The sequence below is a fragment of the Corvus brachyrhynchos genome, unplaced genomic scaffold (assembly GCF_000691975.1).
Source record: "Corvus brachyrhynchos isolate BGI_N302 unplaced genomic scaffold, ASM69197v1 scaffold279, whole genome shotgun sequence".
In the NCBI taxonomy this organism is placed as follows: Eukaryota; Metazoa; Chordata; class Aves; order Passeriformes; family Corvidae; genus Corvus; species Corvus brachyrhynchos.
Genome location: NW_008246060.1, coordinates 2,718,551 through 2,726,621, shown reverse-complemented (window position 1 = coordinate 2,726,621; position 8,071 = coordinate 2,718,551). Strand labels below are relative to the sequence as shown.

General features: G+C 41.9%; 1 protein-coding gene across 1 annotated transcript in view; it reads right to left on the bottom strand.

Annotated features, from left to right (window-relative positions):
• The window catches only part of JMJD1C (jumonji domain containing 1C), a 107,252-nt gene that overhangs the window by 49,574 nt on the left and 49,607 nt on the right, over positions 1 to 8,071 (bottom strand). Inside the window, 1 exon segment of the mRNA XM_008642759.2 lies at positions 6,215 to 6,328. The gene's annotated coding sequence lies outside the window, so the exon portion shown is untranslated.

Here is an 8,071-nt window from a genome sequence, read left to right as displayed (position 1 = left end):
CCTGCTGACTGATGGCCTCCCCTCCGCACTGCTCACTTCCCTAAGGCTTGTCAGATCTGAAGAACTCCACTCCTGCGCCAAACCTTGCTGAGACAAAAAAGTGACTGAAGCCCTTACTTCTTAACAGATCAAGGTAAAACAGAAAGGTGCCATTTTATTCCACCTCTTTTGAGAAAACAGAGCAAGTTCTCAAACAAGAAGCTCTTTTTCAAAGAGAAGCACAAATACAGGCTTATGGCAGATGATGTACATCTCCCTCTGACTCTACAAATGGAGGGTGCCAATCCCTCCTCCCTCATTCCTCTCCTTTTGTGAGCATCCCGATGAAACTCTTCTGTCCTGCACGTGTTACTGGGAGTGAGGACTGGGATGAGTCATCTGACCCAATTCTAGCTGGACGAAGCCTTTTGCTTCCCTGCATGTTGGAGCCGTACGCTTAAACATAGATGTGTCAGTAACAAGCTGTTTAGACCATCGCTCTTTACAAGGCTGCCAGAGAAGCCAGCTGGACTCCGTATGGGTGGTCCAGAGACATGGGAAAGAACTGAGACAGTTCTTCAGCACAACACTGAGAGGAGTTAAAAGATGCAGAAAGCTTTGTGTGCCTGGGTTGCCCATGAAGGAACCGAAAGCAGGAGTGGAGCACATGATGGCCACCGCCGCCAGCTGGCCAGCACCCGGAGCTCCCAAGCTGCTTCTCACAACCTCAAAGGGTGGGACCAACCCCAAAAAGCTCCTGCCTGCCTGGTCAGCGGAGGTACAAGTTTATGGGAAAACCAATTTTCAGCTGCAGCAGCTATTTTTAAGCCTGAAGCTTAAAGTAAGAGAAGTCTGAAAGATGAGTGCACATGTAATTATGGGGTGCTTAAAATACAGACAAAAAATACTATTTTGTCCCTGTTTCAAGATGTTTAAAGATTTTTTTTATGTGCACGTGTCATTACTACACAAGCCCTGGTTACTTGCTCTTACAAGCAAACAAGTCATGGAATCCAAAGGCATCCAGTCTGAAATATCCAACGTCTGCCCATAATGAACAGAAGAGCAGAGCAGTGGAGTTGCCCATGGCCCTTCACTCAAGTCTTTCTTAATGGCAAATATGACTTGAATTTGTAATAGATCAAGGTAGGTGTATATTAGGTCCTGTATCTGATGTACCTACTTCATGATTAGCGAGAAAGTTTATTATTTCAACAATCTTTAAGGCGCATTAGACATTTGACCTGCCAGCATTCAGACGTGCCACACACATTTAGAAAAAGAGCAAAGTACAGGTGCCTATCGCTCTGCATGCAACACCTCCCACGGGGGATTTCTCATCGCCCTATCTTTACATCTGCAGCCTTCAGCACAGAGGTAGACAGGCAGACTGTACCATTTAGAAACACTAAAGCAACCAGGCCTGTCTTCCAGAAAAAAAAACCCTGAAAAAAAGAAGTTCTGAAGGAGAGTGTAAGGCCTGAAGAGAGATTTCACTGTAAACATTCATTCTTAGCAAGTTTGGGGTTTTTTTTTTGTTTTTTTTTTTTTTAACCAAATAGCCAAGAGGACTTTTTAAAGATTGTGCACCCTTCCACTTTCCTCCTTGAGTGGTAAAATACCCTTTGCAGGAAGTTTAATGATTTGGAAGGAACTTCATTTGAACTCTGTCCTGCCTCCACTGTGCACATTTGCTCCAGTGCTGTGTGCTCAGAAATCCTTTGGAAATACATTATCACACACATTATGTACATATTTGGAAGTATATAATCTATCATGCACCCTTGCTCTGCCTGACCCAGACACACAGCTGAAATGCACACACTGCTTGGGAAAAGCAGTGTCTTTTCCAGATCTTTCCACAAGCGTATTTTACTATGGAAAAACACGATATAAAACACTTTTTGTTATTCTTCATTTGCTTGTCTGAAGTATAATGCAGTTGACTCCAGCTGCTTTGGCCAGCAACAGCAGAATCACACACTTCAGCCCAACAGTGTCTGTGACGGGCACTGCCAAACACCACCCAGACAAAAACACCACTCTGATGAGGTCACGCATACCATATGCTGGGCTTTAATGCTTCACATCCCCATCTATAGTCCTTCAAGTAAACGACAGTGCTTAAACAAATTAAGGCATGATTAGCTTTGCTGCTGCTTAACTTAATATGTGTATCACAACAGACAGACACATAGATGCCACAGAACAGTACAAATAACTTATTACAGAAAACTGCTTCCGTTCAAAGTATTTGATTTAGGTCACACTTGTATGTGTAGACTTAACTGTAATTTTTCCTTAAAACAGCTTTTTGCAAGAGGTGTTCATTTTCAGACTACAGCAAGAACCATTACTAAACCCACCATACTTGTGAATTTTTAAACACAGAACATACATGATATATTACGAATGCGAAGTAGAATTCACATTAAGGACCTAACCTACATGTCCCATTTCAAGACTTACACTTCCTACAGATACTAGTTTGAGATAGAAAATGCATGTTGCAAACTTTGTGTCTCTCATTTCCTGCAAAGGACAGAATTTTCATTCCATTGCTAAGCAAAGTACCACAGCAAATGTTCGTATCTGCTTTATCCTCAAGATCCCCTTGTCACCACCATAAAATGAACTACATGACTAAATGGTCTGACCATCCCAGATTAATGAATGAGTCACTCAGTCACACACAAGTTTCACGTAGAGAATAATACAGTTTACGTCCTCCATGAAGCAACAGAGATAAAAGCCACCGGAAACAAGTTGTAGGCTGGTGTTTAAGGCACCACACATACAGAATCCAAGCAACTTCTAAAGAGAAGGGCAGGATTCTAATAAGTACACACATAAGGTAAAAGAAGATTCATACGCACATTTAGCAGTGAAGACCAATTCACTGGCAAGTGTTATAGTTGGTATAGCAAACCTTGTGAAGACATGCAAGTGGGCTTGTATACTGCATGCCCTACTTTTAATAACGATATTCATCCAGCCCTTAGCAAGGTCATTGAATCTCTTAACAATTGAAACATGTTTATTTATGCAAAGAGCAGACATGGCATGGGAATGCATGGTTCACGGTTCCCCAGCAAGTCCTGCCAAAGTCTCTTTCATCTTGTTCTGGAAGAGCCACTTCTGGTAACGACAGTAATTTAGTTCTTTGCCTACTCAAACTTTGTTTTTCCTGCCAAGTCTCAAAGGATGCCAAGTGTGCTGTTTTCTTTGCTTTGAGCAGTTGTCACCTTTACAACTGGACAGCAGCACCTTATTCATGAAGCCTTTTGGCCCAATTGTTATGTGAAACACCACTGTCTCTTGATCAGAACTGATGTGAGCAGAATTCATACCAAATACTTGTCTGCTGCCCATTACCAGTATTATGAGTCTATGTAACGATGGGAAAAATTAAGTCAGTAGTTAAGAATTGTATCTGAAGTGAAATGGAGTCTTCCCACACAGATTCAAACTTTGTTTGTTTTGGCAGGAAGATACTGGAATTTTAGGCACTAACAGCAAAACGCAATAAAAAAGCGTTTAGGTCACCATGGTCTCTAAGGACTTCATATTGAAAACGTGCAGCCATGAGCTTAAACAAAAAACTAAACACGTTTCAGAAGACTCAAAGTTAACTCATCCCTGCAAAGAATGATTCCTCACTTCTGTCTTCTGCTCACAAGCAGATCGATGCTATTCCAGACCAAACAAGGGAGCAAAAATACCTTTTTTTTTGCAAAGCGGACAGTAACAGGAAGTTTACCAAAGATTTATCTAGGATCTGGTTTTACGGCAAAGAAAAGGGAGGCCAAAGAAAAGGAAGGTCTTACAGAAAAAAAAATACAAGTACAAACTACCTTACATTAAGTGACTAATTACTAGGAATGTGATTTCCAGCATTAACAAAAAACAGCAAGCAAAAGCAATAGACACAATCCTCCCACTTCAGGTACCTTTAAGCAGAAAATAAATCCCAGTAATAAAGCTAGTATTTCTGTCTAACACATTATTAGCATATATAGTTTCTGTTCTCTTGAAGACATTATCATTCAGTAAAAGCTCTTATCTGTACAATTAACTTGTACAATTTGGCACTAAGATACTGCTAGCCCTGCAAAGAGACATTCTTACAAAAGACATTTCTCAAGCTTTTTATAATCATTCAAATAAAGAAATCTTTGCACTATTCATCAGTGAGCACAATGCTATTTTATGTTTCTACACTCAATATCCAAGCAGTATCTAGTTAAAACGCAAATTCTGGATGCCTTAGTACTTAGAGGAATCTCCATCAGCAAACTTCTTGTAATGTTAAAATAAACAATTCCAAGTATCTTGTCACCGAACTCATGATGGATACAGATCAACAGCCTCCATCTCAGGCTTTAATGGGTAACTATTTGCTCCATGAGAGGGGAAAACAGCCTGATCTAACACAGAATTGCCCTCTATGTGTCAAAAATGGAGGCCAACAGTTAGGGAGACCAAGCTTATCTCTGGAACTGTTTTTGACAAGCTACTGCTTTGTAGCAGTTTTTGGTCAGTATCTCTTTGAGAAGTGAAGATGCTAACACTGCTAATTTCAGTATTACCTATCATGATAGCATGAAGCCAGCTGTTCATTTGATGCATTTTAAAAAATACACTTTCAACTTGAATGCATCTTCCCAAATTAAGGTGCTTCTGAGTCTAATGCTCTATCAGTTAATATTCTTTGAATGGCCTAAAATGCATAGCACATTGCTATGTCACTGCCTGGCAATAGCATTGTTTAACAAAAGGCAGTCCTCCTATGTTCAGTTTGCTTTGCTCAGCTCAGAAATGATTCACTGCCAAAAGGAGATTGATTACTGTTACTGGAATGAGCATTATCAGACTCATGATCTTGACAGATTTCAGGCAAAGGACAGACACTAGCACCAGTATTTGCTTTGTAAAATGAATCTGGAAGACTGCGGCTGGACTCTGAGGGCGAATTTACACTTCATGGCTCAGCTGATTTAAGAGGTCGCTGCTGCCAAAGGAGGATATCCCACTCTGTGTTGCGTCATCCTGACCCCCTCTGTAGAGGAAGCCACAGCACTGGATGCACCCTGGGCTAATCCAGCTCAGCTCATGAACATCACAGGCTTTCCCCCGCACTGTGTTACCCCCTCCCGTGTTTGAAAATCAAGGCTGTGCTGGTTTAGAGGGCTGAAGGCACTAGCATAGGGGCTGATAGTGGGAACTGTTCTCTGCAGCAAAGCCAAGCTGTTCCAGCAGCTCGAGTCATAACATGTAACCTCACCCTGACAAGAAACGTTCAACTCGTTTGGCTTCCCCACCACAGACACACAAAAGCACCAGCCTTTCCACGAACTGAACCTCCCTCTCCTTTCCCTAGGATTCTCTCTCAGCCACTTCTCTTCTTCTAGCTCTATATTTGGTATTGGGGAAAAAAAAACATCTTGGTGAAGCAGGAGGGAAGAAGGGGTGTCAGGACAAAATTACATAGCATTTATTCAGGGCCATCTGTTATTCCAAGTCTGTAAGTACTATTTCTGTATCACCGCAGTGTACCATCCAAGCCATAAGGAAGAATTTATGGCTATTGTAATTGCAATCAGTTCAGCACAAGCTGAACTATCAAGTATTTTTCTACTTGTCATAGAAGAGATTTTTAGACCTTCTTCTGAAGCAGCAAGGGGGGGGAATACTAATTCTCTTGTTCTTTAAATACACACGCATTAATATATTAATGTGTTTCTAATTAATGGAGAAGCATTAAAATCAAGAATACTGGAAATTTTACCAGGCTTAAAAACAAAAGTAAGAGAAGTGGTTTTCTTTAAAGGAACTAACATTTTCTGCTATTCATTCTCCAAAAAAACTCAAAAATCAGTAAGTGGAATATCATGCAAAGACCTGGAAATGAAAGCTTCAGAAGGAGGGATACCATCTTCTATCTGCTCTACAATTAATGGTACTGGTTAACCTTTAAAGGGGTCAGGTATTTTAATGAAAGGTGGTACAATAATATTAGTGGCACAGTACTCCTTGACATGATCAGATTAACTAGAATCATATACAGTACACAATATAATCTTTCACAAAATAAGGAATAATCTCTGCCAATGATCAAGAGAAAATTGTTCCTGAAACACAAAACTTCAACATAAAATGCACTTAAACAATAGTAAAAATATGGCTTTTAAATAAGTTAAATGGATAGTACTTATGCACTAGTCAAATTTCTTACCTGATAGGGCTGAAAGGCACTATCTTCAGTTATGAAATCCAGCTGTTTGTCCACAAGGAATTCTACTGCAGTAATTGAATTGTATACACTTTTTCCAACCAAGGGCTTGAATGTCTATCAAGAAAAAAAAATGGAAAATTAAGCAACTGAAAAAAACCCTCAGCACATCAAACCCAAAACTGCATAAATACTGATGTATTCTTCCATCAAAACAAATTAAAACAGAATAACAATTAGTAGTTATACAAGAACTGTTGTACAAGTTATACAAGAAAGAAGGATTTTGTGTTCTGATTTTTTTTTCCTTTGTGCTGTTGGTGGAAAACCAGCTGGAAAAGAGAACTACACCATACATTCTTCCCTTCCCTCACTGTGCTTGAGCAAGATTATTTACCACAGAAGTTTAAAGTACAGGAGCACCATTCTATCTTAAACACACAGCTCAGCCCACAGATCCTCTCTCCCTGCCTGCAGGACCAGCTAGCACAGCAGTGATTACACTAAGGACAGCTCAAGTGGAAGCAGACTGCAGATGAGAAATTGCTCCCCCCCTTCCTGTTCTGAAATCGTTCACCTTGCCTCAAGTCAACCATCTCATTTCCCTGCCCATCTCTGAACTGTTCTGACTCTGCGCCTGCCGCCCCCGCAGCCGCTCCTCCCTGCAGCAACCGGCTGCTCCAGCACAACGCCTTCCGAGCCCACAGCACTGGGCACGGGCATTTCGCAGCAGGGCCAGGAGGTTTCCTGATTCACTCCGTGTGCTGGGAAAGCAACGAGGTCCTGAAGACCTCGCTGCTAGAGGAAGGAGGAAACATCCCAGCTCTGCTGCAAAATCCAGGCACAGAGAAAAAGGAGCAGGGAATAAAAGGCTCCTTGACACCTTTTTGCCCAAATCCCCTGCCCTCATCCAGGCACAGCAGGATGCAGCAGGCAAGCACGGAGGGTGCCGTGACTTCAGTGGATCTCCCCTGAGAGGGGACAAGCAGGCGGTCCCCTTCCCTGCTGGCTGGGTTTCCTGGAACAGAAGCGCAAGGAGAGCGTGACTGAGCGGGGATGTACCGACTGGGGATGAGTCAGGTGAAAAGGAAATCCCAGCGGATGGAGGGGAGAGAAATGCTGCTCTGAAGACAGACAGGAACAGCAGAGGAAGACATCAGTGAACAAAAGAAATGACTGGCAGAAAGAACATGCAGGATGCAAGGGGGAAAAACATGGAGGGACAGAAAAAAATAAGAGGAAAGTTATTCTACAGGACAAAAAAACAGTAATGAGGGAAAACAGGAAAAGAAAAAAGCCCTTTGAGACCAATTCTAAATTTAAAATGCAAGAGAAAAAGACAAAGAGGAGAAACAAGGGTAGGTCAAACCACATGAAGCATTGTGCAAATGCTACACCAAGATCTGTAAAACGCTGCTATCACAGCTCACACGCAACACCCCGCAGCAACAGACCCCAAGTACTTACAAGGGGAAAGCAGGATCACCACGACCTATTTCCAGATGGGGGAACTGAGGCACGAAGCAATCCCATAACTTGACAAAAGCCACTAAGCAGGGCAGCAGCAGAGCCAGCGACCGACCTGCCCTCAGCCAGTCTGCAGGCAGCTCGTAACAGAGCACTCAAGGTTTTATCAGGCTTCATTACCTACTTTACAAAGGTGTTGCCTTGCGATTAGGCTAAATATAACCCAAGTCGCTCTGGAGCTTCGGCTTTGGCACTTACTAAACAAATGAGAGAATACTTCACAGGAGATACATTATACTTTCTAATAAATTTATCCAACTCCACAAATGCTCAGACTGAATGCACTGCATTCTTGTTTCAATTTTATTTAAGGTTTCACTTCAGCTGCTACTC